The sequence below is a fragment of the Schistocerca cancellata genome, chromosome 3 (genome assembly GCF_023864275.1).
Source record: "Schistocerca cancellata isolate TAMUIC-IGC-003103 chromosome 3, iqSchCanc2.1, whole genome shotgun sequence".
Classification (NCBI taxonomy): Eukaryota; Metazoa; Arthropoda; class Insecta; order Orthoptera; family Acrididae; genus Schistocerca; species Schistocerca cancellata.
Window position 1 is genome coordinate 470,095,625 of NC_064628.1, and position 22,133 is coordinate 470,117,757.

Genomic DNA, 22,133 nt, shown 5'->3' on the forward strand with positions numbered 1-22,133 from the left:
TCAGTAGGAACTTGAACCAAACATAGCGCACATATGCTTAACCGTCTGCAGAAAAACATAGTATAGGAATAAGACGCCCTTGGAGCTGAGTGGGACATAGAGATGGTGAGACGTAAAGCTTATTTACAAATGCATGCATTACTCTAAAACTTCTACATCTACACATATACTCCGCTAGCCACCAAGCGGTGTGTGGCGGAGGGCACAATTCGCTCCAAAGTCATATTCCCCCCCCCCCCCCCGCCCCCCTCTGTTCCACTCGCGGATCACGCGATGGAAAAGGACTGTCCGAACGCCTCAGTACGAGCTCTTATTTCCCTTACCTTTGAATGATGATCATTACGCGATTTGAAAGTTGGTGGTAATAATATATGCTCTACATCCTCGATGAAGACTGGATTTCGGAATTTAGTGAGCAGCCCCTTCTGTTTAGCGCGTCGTCTATCTGCAAATATGTCCCACTTCAAACTTTCTATGAGATTTGTAACCCTCTCGCGATGGCTAAATGTACCAGTCACGAATTTTGCCGCTCTTCTTTGGACCTTCTCAATTTCTTGCATCAGACCCAACTGGTAAGGGTCCCATACAGACGAACAATACTCTAAGACTGGACGAACTAACTTAATGTAAGTTATTTCCTTTGTTGAAGGACTGCATCGCTTCAGGATTCTACCAATAAACCACAATCTAGAGTTCGCCTTACCCGTTACTTGTGTAATTTGATCATTCCATTTGAAATCATTTCGAATAATCACACCACAGATACTTGACTGATATTACCGTTTCCAAAGACTGATCATTTATTTTGTACTCATACATTAATGGGGATTTTCGCCTTGTTATACGCAGTAGGTTACACTTACTAATATTGAGAGATAACTGCCAGTCATTACACCACGCATTTATTTTCTGCAAATCCTCATTGATTTGTTCACAACTTTCGTGTGATACTACTTTCCTGTAGACTACAGCATCATCGGCAAACAGTCTAAGGCCGCTGTCAATACCATCAACCAGATCGCTTATGTAAATCGTAAAAAGCAGAGGACCTATTACGCTGCCCTGGGGCACACCTGAAGTTACTCTTGTTTCTGTTGAAGTTACCCCGTTCAGGACGACATACTGCTCCCTGTCTGCTAGAAAACTTTCTATCCAACCGCATATGTCACTGGATAGACCGTAAACGGGCACTTTTTGGAGCAAGCGACAGTGTGGAACTGAGTCGAATGCCTTTTGAAAGTCGAGAAATATGGCATCAACCTGGGAGCCGGTATCTAGAGCCTGTTGTATATCATGCACAAAGAGGGCCAGCTGTGTCTCACATGACCGCTGTTTCCTAAAACCGTGCTGGTTTCTGCAGATGAGCTCCTCAGAGTCTAGAAAGGTCATTATGTCTGAACACAAAATATGTTCCATGATTCTACAACAAATCGATGTCAGTGAAATTGGCCGGTAATTATGTGCATCAGATTTTCTACCCTTTTTATAGATTGTTATGACCTGGGCCTTCTTCCAGTCCCGTAGAACTTTCCGCCGTTCCAATGCTCTCTGGTAGATGACGGATAAGAATGGTGCTATATTTGTAGCATAGTCAACATAAATAACTTAATAATAGAGTCTGTCTACTGTCTCTTCGTTAGTGTATATTATTCGCCAGTGTACATTATAAAGCACAGGTTCACCTTCAGTGTTTCGGTTGGCTATCGAAGGTCCTTTTTTGTAACCGCATTGTCAATACATAAAACTACCGACGTTTCGGTCCATGTTGAAAGTCACCTTCTACCCTGAAGGGACCAAAGCGTTGGAGGTTTTATATATTGACAATAAAGTGACAAACCCAGAAAAAATTTATTGAATGCGACAATATCCGTGGAAGCTTACTTTTGTATTGATTCTCAGTAGTTCAAAGACAATATATGCATTACCGAAAGGGGAAAGTGTTACACCATGAACACCTTCCCCTAATGTTGCCACAGTGATACTCCAGTACTTTCATACCTGTGGGATATGTTGGTTAAAATTTCATCCTTCGGTGAGCTAATTGTAAGTGTTTTCAGTACAGATAACAGCCATTCTCACAGGTGAATAATGATGTGAGAATGCGATGGATGTTGTGTTTATTTAATGCTAATGGAACTTTACAGTTGGAGATCGCAGCACAGCATGCGCAGGGGACGTGGACGTGCAGCTTGAGGTGCAATGGGCCCCTCTTAGACGTATTTAGGTTATGAAATGACGGTGTATCTCCACCACAACTTCTCCTTGTATTTCATTTCTTCTGCTTTTATATCCTTAATTCCGAAAAATTTTGCAGGTTCGTCTCATTCAAAGAAGAATAAGTTCAGATACAAAAATACTTTTTCTATACAGTCTCTACTAGACGCCATCGTACTAAAGTTGTTGAGTCTCTTCGTTGCTGAGACAGCCAACGATGATATTTTTATCCGGCCCTCATCTAAAATATGTGAACCGCATTTGTGCTGCCTGTCTTATTTGAGATTTAAAGTTTTCCAACTTGATATATCTTACTGTTTCTTCCGGTAATCAGAATAAATATCTTTTATTCACATTCTGTCAACAGCTCGTTCCTTTCTCTGAAATAGTGAAATACTCTTTTCAAGTATACGTATCGCAGCGAATTCTTTTAAATCCAGAGAGTTCCTTTCTAACATTTAGTAATTCTCACAATTAAAAGGCGCTTTTTAAAATTTATAGCCAGTTCATCATAATTTCCACAGTAAATGTGATTGAAAATTAACTTCTTCCCTAAACACATTGGAAAATACATATAACTCAATGACTAATAATTTACACATCCCTTTAGCTACTTTTATTTTCACCAGCTATTACAATATTGTCACGTCGCAAACATACTCAGGACGAAATCCAAAAGAGTCGTCAATGAAAACAACACTTATCACTGAAAGCTCTTTTATTCCAAACAGCAACGTACAGCCAGAACAGAACTAAACTTCTGGCCAGACAGCGCAGATTTTTATAGAATCCCCAAATCTTTAGAGTGCTGGTACGTATACAAACATCGAATATTCCAGAATATATTATCACTACAAGGAAAATATTTCAAGAACTTTCCAGAAATGATAAAAACGAAATAACAGATAACTGCTGGTGGTTGGGTATGAACTGACGACCCACAGCCACCAGCCACAAGGCATGCATCACAGTTTGTGGCACTGCTCTCTCTTCTTGCGGAACAGCGACCCACTGTTTCAGAAGTTCTCTTGGCACTCGATTTTTGCGCTCTGGAAATTGATCTGACCAATGGTCGTCCGTATGGCGTCGCTGACAGATCATCGACTTCTAGTCGTGTTATTAGAATCTCTTCATTATGATGTGCATCGAAGACAGATCCTCTTGTAGAAGCTTCGCTGCCATCGAGTGGGTCCTCTGTCTCCACGCACCTTTCACCTACGAGTACGCTTCTCGACTGTTGTAGGGATTCACACGGAGGACTCGAAACAGCGTCCGTTTTGCAACCTGCACCACACAAGTAACGAGCAGCCCTTAATGGCTCGCCATCACAGTTTTCTTTATCTTAAATATCTTTGTGACTAATGCCCTTTTGCCATATTTATTATTTTATAAATTACATATAAGTACTGCCACTCTTTCACGATGACTCCGTACTAATACTCTATCATACGTTTTTAGTCATAATTCTGTGACCATGTTATAGAATATAAACCATTCTTTGATTTAAATTCTGAGGAAGACACTCCTAGCAGTGTTGAAACGCGGTTAATTTGTTAAAAATAGTGACCGAGGGCTGTTTTTCTTTCAGTTGCGGAGAACATAGAACGATGAGCAACAACACAGCACAACCAAACACAATCACAAACACTCAGTACTATAAGCACTACACAGAATAATCAGAAAAAAGAGAAAACACAAGATGGACACAATGACATACAAACTCACACTTAAAACTCCAACATTTTCAAAGGACAGGCCACAAACAAAGCATGCACAGCAGATTATTTTATCCAAAAATACATCGAAAACTGACAAAGACATTGACTTATACCAGAAAGCAGATATATATCAATTAGAGTGCAACACTTGTGAGACAAGATACATTGGCCACATAGCCAGAACATTTTATGTGAAATACAGATAACGCATGAGAGGTTGGAAATATGGGACAGACCACTCCACATTTGCAGAACACCTAAGAGAACACACTCACAAACCAACATATAGAGTAGAAGACATGGAAATAATTGGCAATATATAGTAAACCAAAGCCGAAAAGAAAATCCTATTGATCGATGAACTACACATGATGAACATATCATCTAACTAACAGATAAAATAATAGAGTAACACGCCAAGAGAGGATTATTATCAAAACAATAATAATAATAACAATAATACCACTCACCTCTTTTCGACTCACTTATCCATGAAAGCCTCCACAAAACATTTAAACCAAAACTCAAATCAGCTGAACACCAAAACTTTCAACTATTTTCTGACAGCTGTTACATTCATATTGACCTTTCTACAATTCACCGTGAATAACAACCAACTCACACACACACACACACACACTTAATAAAAATAAATGGAGTGACATCATATTATATTCAGGTATAAACAACTTTGTGTTATTTTAAAATCAGCAGCACATGATCCTTTGTTTCGCTTCTTCACAAAATTACAAGCTAGAAATATTTGTAAACCTGAGTTGCTCGACGCTGAGATGGAACATCTCCACAATGCACTAATGAAGAACGGATATTCGTCCGCCGAAATAAAACGTGCGTTGAGGCAGCCACGCAGAAATCATACTGACGTACAGGCTATTGCAAAATCTAAGGTTTTCCTGCCGTTTGTTAAAAATGTAACGAAAAGAATAGGGAGGATCTTGACGAAGCGGAATATTACCGTAATTAACAAGCCCACCAGGAAGATACAGGAATACCTTAAGCCTGCCAAGGTTGCTCGCAAACCACTGGAAAAAGCTGGAGTGTATAGGATCCCATGCAGCTGTGGTGATGTTTATGTGGGTACTACTAAAAGAACGGTTTCTAAACGTTTGGAAGAGCATAAGGGAAATTCCAGAAGAGGAGAAACGGAACGATCAGCTGTTGCGGAGCATGCTTTCTAGCCAGGGAACCACAATATTCGTTTAGAGGAGCGCAAGTACTAGCGGCCACAAGCGGATATTACGAAAGGCTCTACAGGGAGGCAATCGAAATCGCTAAACACCCAAATACACTCCTGGAAATTGAAATAAGAACACCGTGAATTCATTGTCCCAGGAAGGGGGAACTTTATTGACACATTCCGGGGGTCAGATACATCACATGATCACACTGACAGAACCACAGACACATAGACACAGGCAACAGAGCATGCACAATGTCGGCACTAGTACAGTGTATATCCACCTTCCGCAGCAATACAGGCTGCTATTCGCCCATGGAGACGATCGTAGAGATGCTGGATGTAGTCCTGTGGAACGGCTTGCCATGCCATTTCCACCTGGCGCCTCAGTTGGACCAGCGTTCGTGCTGGACGTGCAGACCGCGTGAGACGACGCTTCATCCAGTCCCAAACATGCTCAATGGGAGACAGATCCGGAGATCTTGCTGGCCAGGGTAGTTGACTTACACCTTCTAGACCACGTTGGGTGGCATGGGATACATGCGGACGTGCATTGTCCTGTTGGAACAGCACGTTCCCTTGCCGGTTCTATGAATGGTAGAACGATGGGTTCGATGACGGTTTGGATGTACCGTGCACTATTCAGTGTCCCCTCGACGATCACCAGTGGTGTACGGCCAGTGTAGGAGATCGCTCCCCACACCATGATGCCGGGTGTTAGCCCTGTGTGCCTCGGTCGTATGCAGTCCTGATTGTGGCGCTCACCTGCACGGCGCTAAACACGCATACGACCATCATTGGCACCAAGGCAGAAGCGACTCTCATCGCTGAAGACGACACGTCTCCATTCGTCCCTCCATTCACGCCTGTCGCGACACCACTGGAGGCGGGCTGCACGATGTTGGGGCGTGAGCGGAAGACGGCCTAACGGTGTGCGGGACCGTAGCCCAGCTTCATGGAGACGGTTGCGAATGGTCCTCGCCGATACCCCAGGAGCAACAGTGTCCCTAATTTGCTGAGAAGTGGCGGTGCGGTCCCCTACGGCACTGCGTAGGATCCTACGGTCTTGGCGTGCATCCGTGCGTCGCTGCGGTCCGGTCCCAGGTCGACGGGCACGTGCACCTTCCGCCGACCACTGGCGACAACATCGATGTACTGTGGAGACCTCACGCCCCACGTGTTGAGCAATTCGGCGGTACGTCCACCCGGCCTCCCGCATGCCCACTATACGCCCTCGCTCAAAGTCCGTCAACTGCACATACGGTTCACGTACACGCTGTCGCGGCATGCTACCAGTGTTAAAGACTGCGATGGAGCTCCGTGTGCCACGGCAAACTGGCTGATACTGACGGCGGCGGTGCACAAATGCTGCGCAGCTAGCGCCATTCGACGGCCAACACCGCGGTTCCTGGTGTGTCCGCTGTGCCGTGCGTGTGATCATTGCTTGTACAGCCCTCTCGCAGTGTCCGGAGCAAGTATGGTGGGTCTGACACACCGGTGTCAATGTGTTCTTTTTTCCATTTCCAGGAGTGTAATTTCAACCGTAAGGAGGAGGGTGTGAAATTAAACGGCATATGGATGCCGGTGTTAAAGAAGATGTGTACCACCCGCCGACTACTGGGTGATGGCAACGGCGATCGACGGCGACGGACAGCGGCCAATTGCACTGATGTTTTCAAAACACGTGACGTCACGCCGCGGCGTGGGAGCGCGCGGACACGGAATTTAGCGGCAGTCAGTAGCGAGCCAGTGGGTGTGTTGGACGTTCCATTGAGCTACGGACCCCCTTGAAGATGTCTCCCGCAGTCGGAGACGAAACGTTGGGAATCGACACAGAATTCATCAACCGACCACGGCATAACAGCCCGGGTAATTATAATGGATATGATATTTCCGGCCGTGAAAGTCTACATTTTAGTAAATAAGCAAAGAGAAGACATCCGGTCTCAGGAATGTCATAAGGAGCAGTAGCAGTAATAATATGAAGTGATCTTATAAAAAAGTGATAGAGACATGAGGTCATAAAAGATACTTTCACATGAAACAAGTTTAGTTGTCATCAGAAGGAGTCAGGAAGATGGTCCAGGAGGTGCTGAGAAGAGAAGCATGGAACAGATAATCGGCTGTAGTTTTCCCCATGAAGACATGCACATTGGCAGAGGCCTTTTTCTTATAGATTCGTCAGATGTGATGGACCACTGAGCAAGAACCCTTGGAGCTAGATAATTTTACAGCAGATGTGAATTAATGCTGCATTGTGAGGATATACTTAGACTTTAAGAAGAGCTGCACAGTGACGTTTCTGCAGACGTGAAGGAGTGGTGCAGTATGTGGATAATTGATCAGAATACATACAGCGATTTATATGAGTATTTGATAGTTGATAAAAGTATGAAGTGATAAGTATTATATCTCCATGTATTGTTGACAGGACAAATAGTGGAACTTTAGGAGATAATCATATGCTGTTGGCAGGACAGACAGTGGAATTTTGAAAGTAACCCTGACGAAAGCGAAAGCAGAAGGGATTGTAAAGATTAAACTGAACACATTCTAGGTTAAAGCAAGGAACAAATCAATTAGGGATCTACATAAAAGGAAAGACAGATCATGAACCATTGCAAATGGGAATAAAGATAACAGTCCAGCGAAAGAGATAATAAGGTAAGGAACAACTGAAGTAAAAGACACATAAAATAAGGTAAATATTTGTGTTGTAAATTTTCTCTGTAAATCGAGAACCGAATTATGCTTGCGTCTGTGTTCCAGATCAGCGATTGCCACGATTTAAAGAACCCACACTATAATTAAGAAAACGAATTCATGAGATGGAAGGTGATGGATGTATGGAAGATTTAGTTTTTTAGTGGAAACGTAGTGACAAGGTGAGAAGGTAATGTGTGTAGAGTGGCTACAGTAAACTTCGGAGACAGGTTAATTATGACAAGTGGGTGGTTAATGCGGGGCGTCTACAGTGTACTGGTAAATCTCTCAGGGTTAACAAGTAGTGCATGTAAATAATAAATAACTGTATGAAAATTAATCAGTAATATAAACCTCAACTGAGCTCCCAACCAAAAGAACATCAAGAAAGCTGTCACCGTAAACTTTCTGTAGTAAAATTAACTATCATTAATCAAATTATATGTAAATACGAACACTGTAAGGAATTAAGAATTAATAAGAGTGGAAGAAGTGATTTAAATTAAATATATAAAGATAAAATCTTTGAAGAAGTAAGAAACCACTAAGCGTTAACTAAATGAATGATAACGAAAATTAAGCAGATTCATGGGATTTACTGGTAAATAAGATAAGAATAATAAACGTTTTGTTAAGTGTAATTTTTGAATGAGAAAGAAATAAAAAAGTGGAATGTCTTTGTATATTGTGAGGACTTTATTACTAATACATGTTTTGTTAACTATTTGAGGTACATCAGTCACATGTTGGAAGGAGGCATGAGAGAGCTGCAGAGGGCAGACGAAATGAGAGAGAGCAGGAAGTTGTGCTATGGACCACCCGCTCCTACAAACACACACACACACACACACACACACACACACACACGGCACAAGAAACTAGGCCAGCAATTTGACCAGCTGAGACACATGCCAGCAGTCATTGCCAGTCAGCCGAGACAAACTTCTGTAAGGACAATACGCTAAGCGCTTACCTGCTTGTTGGTGAATGGGTTCACCACGCGAGTGGCTGACCCAAGAGATTTTGTCGAAACCCACAGTCGCCTCGCTGTGAGCGAGCACTCAGATGAACAGTGAGACATTCTTTTTGAGTGAGAGGACGTCGCTGACCGCTTCTCATGCGAACATTAATCACAGTTCGCAATGCTGAACGATTGAAAGGATACTGTACACTTAATTTAGACGTATCTCGTAACGTTATTTAAGAAGGAAGAGAAACTGTTTCTGCCTTGTTCCTACATACGCACTTAAAGATGAGTATGGACGGTTGTTATCAGATAAGAGACTTCATCTTTTGTAAGAAAGATTACGGCCAACAGCGATGCGAACGTCTCAATTTATGACTTCATGTATTGTGTGCAACAAAGACAATAGGGGGAAACTTTATGATGAGAACAATCTTTCATCGCAGACTGTTTGCCTTCTTGTCGGACCAAGGTCAATGTGCCACAACAAACTAGACATCCTTCTATGAATCTTGAACGCAGAAACTAATCCCGTACTTCTCGTACCAAGTCAGTGACTTGGCCAATATCATGTGACGAACTTGTTTTGTGCCCCAATCTGACGACAGTTTTCTGTGCTTTCTTTATTTTTTTACATAACAGAGAATGATCTGTAGATCTTGGTATGAACTTTATTACCATGTCTGTAAACTAGTTTAACCCTAGTGATACCAACACATTTTCCATTACGCAAATTAAGAAGGAGAAGGAGGGGGATACCTTATGCCCATCCTAAAAAACTTACAGAAAACTCAAAATTCGTTATTTCTAGTTGACTTATCCCAACAACATACTTTTTTTAAAGTTATGCTGATGTGTAAGGTCCAGAACAAGAAAATAACTTTTAGAAGCATCTTAGCAATATCAGTGCAGTTTCAGTAACATGTAACAGCAGGTGGGGGGGGGGGGGGGGGGCGGAGGACGAAGATGTTACTTCGTGGAGACCAAAAAAATAATTTCAAATGCAAGTTTCGTAACCGTTGTTGACTTTTGCTCCCGACATACATTTTAAAGAGATATTGAACTGTGAGTAAAGTCCTGAACCGGAAATTACTGAATATGATATTCATTAGGAAGGAGACATCTGTTCCTAAAACTTAAATTTTTGGGCTAATATTAGCTGACAAATTTAAAATATTTATAAAATCTCAGAATAATTCGTGAAAAACAATTTTTTTTAGAATTTTAAAATATAAAGTAACTGACTATGTTCAAAGTGGAGCACAAAGTAAACCCCCCCCTCCCTTGTTATTGTGCTGGTTAAATGTGATCTTATATGGAGAAAACATCTATGTTGTACTGTTGTAATTTTTTACTGCATCAGTTTCCTATTATTATTCACTGAATGTTGATCACACCAAGTGAAGCATTAGTTGCAGATGCATACACCATTCCATGCTAAGTGCCACAAGTGTGATATGACTATGGGAAAAGGAATTTGGTATTTTCGTATACGCTTGGAGTTAGCCTGTTTTGTGCAAAGTATGTTGATATATGAATCTTGATTTAGTTCATGTGTTATACTAAGTATACTTTTCGTATTATACATTGCTTCGGGTCGATTATGTTACTGTACATGTCTTCATTTTTTTGTGTACCTTGTGCTTTGTATATAATTGTGTGACGATATATTTACAAGAGTTTTTACTATGTTACTATGATTTAATCGATATATTTTGCAAAGTATGAGTTAAATTAGGAAAATTGTTTGAAATAAAAATGAGTAATTAAACGATGTTTAGTATGAGTGTGCCTAAGCCATCAGTGATAGAATGGACAAGGAACATACGTAGGTCGAGCTAAGAGCAGAATTTGCAGTATCAGTTGTAAAAGAAAAAAGTGACTGAGTTATGAGTTGGTAGATTAGATAAATCTGTAATGTCTGAAAAACAAAGATAACCCTACAGCAGCAAAATAAGAGAGTGAGTATGTAATGACTTGCTACATTAGAGAAGAATATAATAAATGTTATGTGTACCCTTGGCTAATCCAAACAAACAGTGCCTCAAATGAGCATATAAACCCAATACCACATCAACACAAATTCCTTTGATGATCTTGCGCTGTAATAAGTTCTGAGTACAACTGCATCTACAAAAATTTAAAAATAGTAGGATTGGGTGATGTTATGCGACTGTCTTCCCAAACTTTCATCTAACTGATACAAAATGAGAAATAAAATGACAAATCAAATTGGAATAATTAATCTCCACCAATATGAAGTACGTTTCATTACCAGTGATCGCAAGTAGTTACCAAACATAAATTACGTTTTCATACTGAACTGCATGTTCATCTAAATAAGAGGCCTATATGAAAGCATCTTGCACTGGGCCGTGAGTGAGAGGATGCGTAGTGGCCCATAATAGCTGGAAGTGGGTCTGTCGCAGGAGAATTGGGGACAGGGACTCTGGTACTTACAGGAGTCAACACCATGTGGTCTAACTGGCCATTCTTTGAGGGGCCACTCTGTGTGACCGATGTTAAAAGTCACAAATAGGTGGTACCTCTAGGTTATATCGGGACAACGGAACCCCTTTTTAATGAGCTGTGTGTGATACGGGGGTATGTGCCATACCTGTCAGAGGCCCGGGAGAACGTCGTTGTGGACAAAGCGATGAATTCGTCCAAATACACGAACACTTGAGAGTCGACTATGGAACAGCACAGTTATAATGCATTTGAAGAATGTGGGATGCGACCACCGGCGTTGAGCCCACTGAGACAAAAAGTTTGACACAAAATGAAAACCACTACGATTGGATAACATAAATAATTTAGATGTGGGAGGGAGAAACACGGCCGTGCTTAAAGAGGTCCATTGCCATTGTCCATAGACAGACGAAGGTAACAGGACACACGTTTTCAGCATCCCGTGCTACGAAGCAAGTTACAGGGTAACCGTGTGAAATGAGGAATGGGAGGAGCTCAGCGCCTTTTACAATTTCTCACCTATCGTTCAGCCCGTCAACCTTGTGTGACGACTGAAAGACTCAGAGACACAAGTCTTCCTTGCAGGAAGCAGAGGACTCAAAATTGCTCTACAGCTGAGCGTCTCTACAGCCGAATGTCTCTGCAGCCAGGAGCCTCTTCGGGCAGACTTGATGAGCAGGAGACTTGGACACATTTCCGGCTGACGTAAACTTAGAAGTTAACACAATTTGTTGGAGCGAAACCAGTGGTTGATTCTGTAGCCACATCTGTCTACAAACTGTAGAATAACATAGTGAGATATAGCCAACACAGTGAGACAAACTGAAGCGAAAGTTGAGTAATTTATTCTGAGTAATTTCAAGCTTCATTCTGCAGACTTGCCTGCTGCTAACGCTTCAATATGCTTTCAACTCTAACAATAGCTGCAAAAGCATACCCTTCCGTAGCGCTTTCTGTCCTCAGAAACTAACCCTTCGACTTCCGCAAATAAAATTGTTTTATTCTGATACCTCGTCAACGTTGATCAAACCATTTATCATGAATTTATGTGAAATAAACTGAGTTTTGATTGTTGTCTAATATCATAGATAACGAATTCTTTCATCATCATTTTGGTGAGTAAGGATTTTGTCAGACAAATTGGGATATTTTCGCATATTTAATTAAGGTTGCACGCATCCTCCACCCAACATCACTTATGAAGTTAATCGTATATCAAGACTGGCAATAAAGTTAGTCGTATTTCAACATCACCTTCGCTCTATTGCAACAGCGAAGCCTGGTGGTGAACTTCAAAATTACAACGTACTGTGCATTCTAACCAAATATAATCAAGAGGATATTTTGAACATTTCATGTAAGAAAACGTTTCATGTAAGCTAGTACGTTTTGCCCCAATGTTTTAAGCATATTTAAATTTACTATGAAGAGTTGTAGAAACTGAGCTCCAAAATGGAAATAAAGCGTTTCCGGCCCCTTGTCCACATTGTTGTCGTTGTAGTCTTCAGTCCAGAAACTGGTTTGATGCAGCTCTCCATGGAACTCTATCCTGTGCAAGTTTCTTCATCTCTCAGTACCTATTGCAACCTACATCCTTCTGAATCTGTTTAGTGTATTCATCTCTTGGTCTCCCTCTACAATTTTTACGCTCCAAGCTGCCCTCCAAAACTAAATTGGTGATACCTCAGAACATGTCCTATCAACCGCTCCCTTCTTCTAGTCAAGTTGTGCCACAAATTTCTCTTCTCCCCAATTCTGTTCAATACCTCCTCATTAGTTATGTGATCTATCCATGTAATCTTCAGCATTCTTCTGTAGCACCACATTTCGAAACCTTCTATTCTCTCCTTGTCTAAACTATTTATCGTCCATTTTTCGCTTCCATACATGGCTACACTCCACACAAATACTTTCAGAAACGACTTACTGACACTTAAATCTATAATTGATGTTAACAAATTTCTCTTCTTCAAAAACGCTTTCCTTGCCATTGCCAGTTTACATTTTATGTCCTTTCTGCTTCGACCATCATCAGTTATTTTGCTCCCCAAATACCAAACACCTTTACTACTTTAAGTGTCTCATTTCCTAAACTACTTCCCTCAGCATCACACGACTTAATTCGACTATATTCCATTATCCTTTTTTTTTCCTTTTGTTGGTGTTCATCTTATATCCTCCTTTCAAGACACTGTCCATTCCGTTCAACTGCTCTTCCAGGTCCTTTGCTGTCTCTGACAGATTTACAATGTCATCGGTGAACCTCAAAGTTTTTATTTCTTCTCAATGGATTTCTATTCCTACTCCGAATTTTTCTTTTGTTTCTTTTATTGCTTGCTCAATATACAGATTGAATTACATCAGGGACAGGATACAACCCTGTCTTACTCCCTTCCCAACCACTGCTGCCCTTACATGCCCCTCGACTCTTATAATTGCCATCTGGTTCCTGTACAAATTTTAAGTAGCCTTTCGCTCCCTGTATTTTACCCTTGCCACCTTCAGAATTTGAAAGAGAATATTCCAGTCAACATTGTCAAAAGCTTTCTCTAAGTCTACAAATGCTAGAAACGTAGGATTACCTTTCCTTAATCTATCTTCTAAGATAAGTCGTACGGTGAGTAGTGTCTCACGTGTTCCGACATTTCTACGGAATCCAAACTGCTCTTTCCCGAGGTCGGCTTCTACCAGTTTTTCCATTCGTCAGCAAAGAATTCGCGTCAGTATTTTGCAGCCGTGACTTATCAAACTGATAGTTCGGTAATTTTCACATCTGTCAACACCTGTTTTCTTTGTGATTGGAATTATTATGTTCTTCATGAACACTGAGGGCATCTCGCCTGTCTCTTACATCTTGCTCACCAGATGGAAGAAACTTGTCAGGGCAGGATCTCTCAAGGCTGTCACTAGTTCTAATGGAATGTTGTCTACTCCCGGGGCCTTGTTTCGACTTAGGTCTTTCTGTGCTCTGTCAAACTCTTCACGCAGTATCGTGTCTCCGATTTTATCTTCATCTACATCCTCTTACATTTCTATAATATTGTCCTCAAGTACATCGCCCTTTTATAGACCCTATGTATACTCCTTCGAACTTTCTGCTTTCCCTTCTCTGCTTAGAACTGTGTTTCCATCTGAGCTCTTGATATTCATACAAGTGGTTCTCTTTTCTCGAAAGGTCTCTTTAATTTTTCTGTAGGTTCAAATGGCTCTGAGCACTATGGTACTTAACATCTGAGGTCATCAGTCCCCTAGAGCTTAGAACTACTTAAACCTAACTAACCTAAGGACATCACACACATCCATGCCCGAGGCAGGATTCGAACCTGCGACCGCAGCGGTCGCGCGGTTCCAGACTGAAGCGCCTAGAACCGCTCGGTCACACAGGTCGGCTTTCCCGTAGGCAGTATCTAACTTACCCATAGTGAGATATGCTACTATATCCTTATATTTGTCCTCTAGCCATCCCTGCTTAGTCATTTTGTACTTTCAGTCGATCTCATTTTTGAGACGTTTGTATTCCTTTTTGCCTGCTTCATTTACTGTATATTTATATTTTCTCTTTTCATTAATTAAATTCAATGTGTCTTCTGTTACTCAAGGATTTCTACTAGCCTTGGTTTTTTACCTACTTGATCCTCTGCTGCCTTCACTGTTTCATCCCTCAAAGCTATCCAATCTTTTTCTACTGTATTTCTTTCCCTCTTTCCTGTCAATCGCTCCCTAATGCTCTCACTGAAACTCCCTACAACCCCTGGTTCTATCGGTTTATGCAGGCCCCATCTCCTTAAATTCCCATCTTTTTGCAGTTTCTTAAGTTTTAGTCTACAGTTCATAACCAACAGATTGTGGTCAGAGTCCACATCTGCCCCTAGAAATGTCTTACAATTTAAAACTTGGTTCCTAAATCACTGTATTACCATTATATAATCTATCTGAAAGCTTCTAGTATCTCCAATCCTCTTCCATGTATACAACCTTCTTTCATGATTCTTCAACCAAGTGTTAGCTATGATTAAGCTATGCTCTGTGCAAAATTATACCAGGCGGATTCCTCTTTCATTTCTTAAAGCCGTTAGGATTCATCTACTACGTTTCCTTCTCATTCTTTTCTTACTATCGAATTCCAGTCACCCATGACTATTAAATTTTCGTGTCCCTCCACTGTCTGAATAATTTCTTTTATCTCATCATATATTTCATCAATCTCTTCGTCATCTTCACAGCTAGTTGGCATATAAACTTGTACTATTGAGGTAGGCGTGGGCTTCGTGTTTATCTTGGCCACAATAATGCGTTCACTATGCTTTTTATAGTAGCTTAACCGCACTCCTATTTTTTATTCCTTATTAAATCTACTCCCGCATTACCCCTATTTTATTATGTATTTGTAACCCTGTATTCACCTGACCAGAAGTCTTGTTCTTCCTGCCACCGAACTTCACTAATTCTCACTATATCTAACTTTAACCTATCCATTTCCCTTTTTAAATTTTCTAACCTTCCTGCCCGATTAATGGATCTGACATCCCAAGCTCCGATCCGTAGAACGCCAGTTTTCTTTCTCCTGATACCGACGTCCTCCTTAGTAGTCCCCGCCCGGAGATCCGAATGGGGGACTATTTTACCCCCGGAATATCTTATCCAAGAGGAAGCCATCATCATTTGACAATACAGTAAAGCTGTATGCCCTCGGGAAAAATTACGGCCGTAGTTTCCTATTGCTTTCAGCCGTTCGCAGTATCGCACAGAAAATCCGTTTTGGATAGTGTTACAAGGCCAGATCAGTCAATCATCCACACTGCTGCCGCTGCAACTACTGAAGCTGCTGTCCCTCTTCAGGAACCACACGTTTGTCTGGCCTCTCAAAAGATTCCCCTCCGTTGTGCTTGCACCTACGTTACGGCTATCTGTATAGCTGAGGCACGCAAGCCTGCCCATCAACGGCAAGGTCCCAGGTTCATGGGGTAGCTTGTGCTCTTGACACGTTTTATTTTTCTATATTTGGGGAATATTTCCTCAAAGTCTGGCCACAACTTTTCTGGCAGGCCAGCCGGGGTGGCTGAGCGGTTGTAGGCGCTACAGTCTGGAACCACGTGGCTGCTACGGTCGCAGGTTCGAAACCTGCCTCAAGCATGGATGTGTCCTTAGGTTAGTTAGGTTGAAGTAGTTCTAAGTTCTAGGGGACTAACGACGTCAGAAGTTAAGTGCCATAGTGCTCAGAGCCATTTGAATCATTTTTTTCTGGCTGTCTGAATTTATTTTCTTAAATAACCGTAAATCTTGAATGAACAATTCATCTGAATTATATAGATAGATTTTCTGCGCCTTGGGTCTTCTAATTATGGTATGACCATTTCTGTTGACCTAAATCAGTGTACCAAATGTCTGCCTCATTCTCATCTCTAAGCAGGATCGAGCATTACGTTTCCAAGATGATCTCACTAAAATCACCTAATTAATATAAGTATAAATGCTTTTAATGTTTAAACCGCGTAACGAAACAGATACTGCTTTGATATCTTGAATGATAAATAAATGATAACACTCAGAAGTATCGTCGAAAAAAGATCATGGACGTTTACGACAAATGGATTGTGAGAATTTCTGTAGCATATTACTCCGTACAGCGAAATTTCATTGAAACCATAAGTCTCAATGTGATGTTACTTTAACGGAGTGAATCATCTGCACGAAAAGGATGTACAGTAACAGAGCCATCCCCTGCCAAGAACGTCGTCTGTCGAGGCCGCTAACGTCCGGCGAAAATATTTATCTTGTATTGCGCAAATTTTGGCACGGATCTGGGATCTGCAACAGAGCGGAACTAAATTAGACCGTGACTAGCGTGGCCGTCGGACGCTTTTTAGCTAATTGGCTTTAATGACTGACGGTTATTAGGCTACAACGCAACAGCTGCTCCATGATTCTCTGTCTAGTTTTCCACACCTTCTCACAGCTCAATACTTCCAAAATCTCCTCGATATCTGTTGATAATGCTTTTCTACATTCAGATATTTCATAAATCAGCGTCCTTGCGCAGTGAACAAATCCTGGAGACAAGAATTACATTCAGCTGAACTTCTTTGAAATCTACTGTCAAGTAGAAGTGGCAGATTTTGGATATGTCCATTATAATTATCCGGGCTGTTATGCCGTGGTCGGTTGATGAATGCTGTGGTGATTCCCAACGTTTCGTCTCCGACTGCGGGAGACATCTTCAAGGGGGTCCGTAGCTTGATGGAAGGTCCAACACACACACTGGCTCGCTACTGACAGTCAGTAGCGAGCCAGTGTGTGTGTTGGACCTTCCATCAAGCTACGGACCCCCTTGAAGATGTCTCCCGCAGTCGGAGACGAAACGTTGGGAATCACCACAGCATTCATCAACCGACCACGGCATAACAGCCCGGATAATTATAATGGACATGATATTTCCGGCCGTGAAAGTTTACATTTTAGTATCAGATTTTGGATATGTGAAACTGACTAGACTAGATATTTAAGACGTTTTCCGCTGCGAAGACAGGGTTCATTATTTTGAAGCCAATGTTTGCAGTGCCGTTCGACAACCCTTGGAAACAAAAATATTTCCATAAAATTGCGTGAATTCACACTTACCTAATCTTTGTCATTCGCCAATATTTCAGATGTAAACCGTTCAGTACTACTCGTGTGGTGTGTCTTTTACTTGTTTACAATGCATGCTGGCTCTTTGAACCATATTTAAGTCTATGTACGTAACATTTCGTATGTTAATTAAGTTTTCATACTCAAATATCCAACGTTACCCACAGAAGTGTTTGCATTGCCTGATCGAAATTAACAGAAACTTATAATTTTTGAGGTACTATGTTTTACTGTTGACAATGTCCTCCATCGGCAGCAGTACAACGTCACAACCCTGGGCAACAAATCGACACATAGATTACGGTTTCCACTGGAATGGATTCACACTCAGTCCTACTGCCTCTCTCAGGTCAACCAGCGAACGTGGCTTTGTGGCGTTAACGACGTCCTTCACATTTCCCTACCTAAAGAGGTGTAACGACGTTATCTTTCAGACAGGAATTGCCGCACGTCAAGATGAAAATAAGACAGTGCATCGTCTTGTTGAAAAAAAAAAGACCTGAAACAATGGTAACCCAGGGAGATTAACAGTTCTTTCTTTCATCCTTCCATTACATCTTGATTATCTCTTGTCCAGTACAAACAGTTATGGTGATTCATTGTTAACTTAGTTTTGTCATCGCCTCACCAGACCAAACAATAACACCAGTTAACTGTTCATTATCGTAATTCCATTCAGAAAATTGGAGGCGCATGTCCAGGTCGTAGCGCGAAGCACCCTACGAAGGTAGGATTTCTCCTTTGATTTCTTTAAAAAGCAGCAGTTATTTCTTTTGTACCTGTAGTCAGGGGGAGGCGTCTCGGTTTAGCAACAAAAATGTCGTCGGTCCCAGTTTCAAAACCCGCCAGTACTCAAATTTTGGTTACCAACCAGCGTTCGCGGCCGACGATTTACGGCATAAGACGTCACCCACATTCTGCCAACGGCCTAGTCAAAGAGTGTAGAGAAGGATGGGAAACTGGGGTGGGAAACTGTCCCTAAAGGCGGAAGAATCAGCAACGATCAACGGCTTGAGGATGGTGAAGGCAACGGAAACCACTGCATTGAAGACATGTAACGTTTATCCACAAAACATGTGACCTGTAACTGAAAATGTGTCATGATGATCCCTCCAATGACAACAGACTCCGGAATATTACCCCATTCGGATCTCCAGGTGGAGACTGGCAAAGAGGAGTTAACAACGAGAACAAGATTGAATAACGAACGAAAGGATAATGCTCTACGAGCGCGGCACGGAATGTTAGAAACTTGAGCGTGGTAAGGAATCTAGAAAATCTGAAAAGGGAAATGCAAAGGCTCCGTCTGAATATGTGTTAGCGAAGTGAAACGGGAAGAATACCAGAATTTCTGCTCAGATGAGTGTGGGGTCATATCAACAGCAGCAGAAAATGGTATAGGATTCATTATTAATAGTGGCGTAGGACAGAATGTGTGTTACTGTAAACGGTCCAGTGATAGGGTTGTTCTCATCGACAACAAGCAAACACCGACAACAATAGGGCAGTTATACACTACTGGCCACTAAAATTGCTACACCACGAAGATGACGTGCAACAGAAGCGAAATTTAACGCACACGAAGAAGATACTGTGATACGCGAATGATTAGCTTTTCAAATCATTCACACAAGGTTGGCGCCGGTGGCGACACCTACAACGTCCTGACATGAGGAAAGTTTCCAACCAATTTCTCGTACACAAACAGCAGTTAACCGGCGTTGCCTGGTGAAACGTTGTTGTGATGCCTCATGTAAGGAGGAGAAATGCGTACCATCACGTTTCCGACTTTGATAAAGGTCGGAGTGTAGTCTATCGCGATTGCGGTTTATGGTATCGCGACATTGCTGCTCGCGTTGGTCGAGATCCAATAGTTGAAATGGCTCTGAGCACTATGCGACTTAACTTCTGAGATCATCAGTCGCCTAGAACTTAGAACTAATTAAACCTAACTAACCTAAGGACATCACACACATCCATGCCTGAGGCAGGATTCGAACCTGCGACCGTAGCGGTCACGCGGTTCCAGACTGAAGCGCCTTTAACCGCACGGCCACACCGGCCGGCCGAGATCCAATGACTGTTAGCAGAATATGGAATCGGAGGGTTCAGGAGCGTAATACGAAACGCCGTCCTGGATCCCAACGGTCTCGTATCACTAGCAGTCGAGATGACAGACATCTTATCCGCATGGCTGTAACGGATTGTGCAGCCACGTCTCGATCCCTGAGTCAACAGATGGGGACGTTTGCAAGACAACAACCATCTGCACGAACAGTTCGACGACGTTTGCAGCAGCATGGACTATCAGCTCGGAGACCATGGCTGCTGTTACCCTTGATGCTGCATCACAGACAGGAGCGCCTGCGATGGTGTACTCAACGACGACCCTGGGTGCACGAATGGCAAAACGTCACTTTTTCGGATGAATCCAGGTTCTAGAATGAGTTTTTCACTCTGCAGCGGAGTGTGCGCTGATATGAAACTTCCTGGCAGATTAAAACTGTGTGCCGGACCGAGACTCGAACTCGGGACCTTTGCCTTTCGCGGGCAAATGCTCTACCAACTGAGCTACCCAAGCACGACTCACGCCCCGACCTCACAGCTTTACTTCTGCCAGTACCTCGTCTCCTACCTTCCAAACTTTACAGCAGCTCTCCTGCGAACCTTGCAGAACTAGCACTCCTGAAAGAAAGGATATTGCGGAGACATGGCTTAGCCACAGCCTGGTGTGCTACTCTGAGATGAAGAGGCTGGCACACAAGAGGATTTCGTGTAGTGTTGCATCAAACCATCAGAAGACTGATGACTAGAAAAAAACCTTACACGTGATTCACGCGCGGCCTATGTTGTGATCTTCTTTGTGGACGTTTTGAGAGACTACGTCCACCCCTCTTTTGAGTGTTGCTGATTTCTTCCTGTCTCATTGTCTCTGCTTCAGATAACGCACACTTCGTTTCATCTCAAGTTTGTAACGTAATTTGGTTATTGTTAAACGTAACGGTGGTGTAATCGTAAAATCCACTTTTTTTGCTCCAAGGAAACGTTTCCAGCCATCTTTTTATTTGCATGTCGATAATTGCAATCAAAAATGACTGAAAGGAAGACAATGAACGGCTACATACAACAGTCACGAAAGCACCACGTAATCACAATTGGATCAGGCTATCATTAATACCTCCTCAGAGATTAAAGATCAAGCAGTGTAAACCCCTAAGTGGTACAATTTTTTTTTTGTGCGGTTAAAGTACAACCCCCATAAATAGCGGACGTCACAATCTGCTCTGCGTGTGTTTTGAGGTGTTCACATGGTATAGAACATCACTCAAGTTTCACTTTATCTTGGAATATTTGTTAACTGTAAACGCCATATTTTTCTTTCTGTTTGACAAAATATACACAAAAATTATATTTTATTTACATCTTGACATTACCTCAACTAGTACAACTTAAACTCTGGTCACAACATCTATATACAGAGTGATTTTAATTAAACTTTCAAAACGCTGTAGAAATAACGCCACTGGTCATAATGGCGTCAAATTGCAGCGGAATATTATCTGAGAAGGGTGAACACGTATGGCAGAAGAAAAAAAAATAGTGTGAAAATTGTTCAATAAATGGCGCTGTATGGATCAGAAAACGTAAATAAAACACCTGTCATGCGCACGAATTATTGAAGTTGGTATAAACACGCCGGGTATACGGCTTTGTCCCGAAAGTGCAGACTCACTGTTTGCAACAACTCTGCTTTTCTGACAACGCCCCATCCCCCCCCCCCTTCCCATCTCAGCCAATGACAAGAGATCCTCCACAAACGGCAACACATCCTCGGATGACCTACTGGAAAAGGGAGTAACAAGGCCCGAGACCGCTGGGTCTACCACTAGAATCTATCATTTTATAATCCCACCCTTATTTTTCGCTGCCAGCTCATCATTTGCAAATATATTTTCCGCTCTCAATCGTGCTATTTCATTAACTAAAGATAGCACAGTTTCTGGACCCGTGCCACCTTGTGTCTCAGATTCCATCAGTGCACTATGGTCGCACATACACTCCTGGAAATTGAAATAAGAACACCGTGAATTCATTGTCCCAGGAAGGGGAAACTTTATTGACACATTCCTGGGGTCAGATACATCACATGATCACACTGACAGAACCACAGGCACATAGACACAGGCAACACAGCATGCACAATGTCGGCACTAGTACAGTGTATATCCACCTTTCG

At 42.1% G+C, this 22,133-nt stretch overlaps 1 non-coding gene across 1 annotated transcript; it reads right to left on the reverse strand.

The window, feature by feature from the left end:
• Window positions 1-20,403: 20,403 nt before the first annotated feature.
• Window positions 20,404-20,478, reverse strand: Trnas-cga (transfer RNA serine (anticodon CGA)). The gene has a single exon. It is a non-coding gene; the product is annotated as a tRNA-Ser (tRNA).
• Between the last annotated feature and the right edge of the window lie 1,655 nt (window positions 20,479-22,133).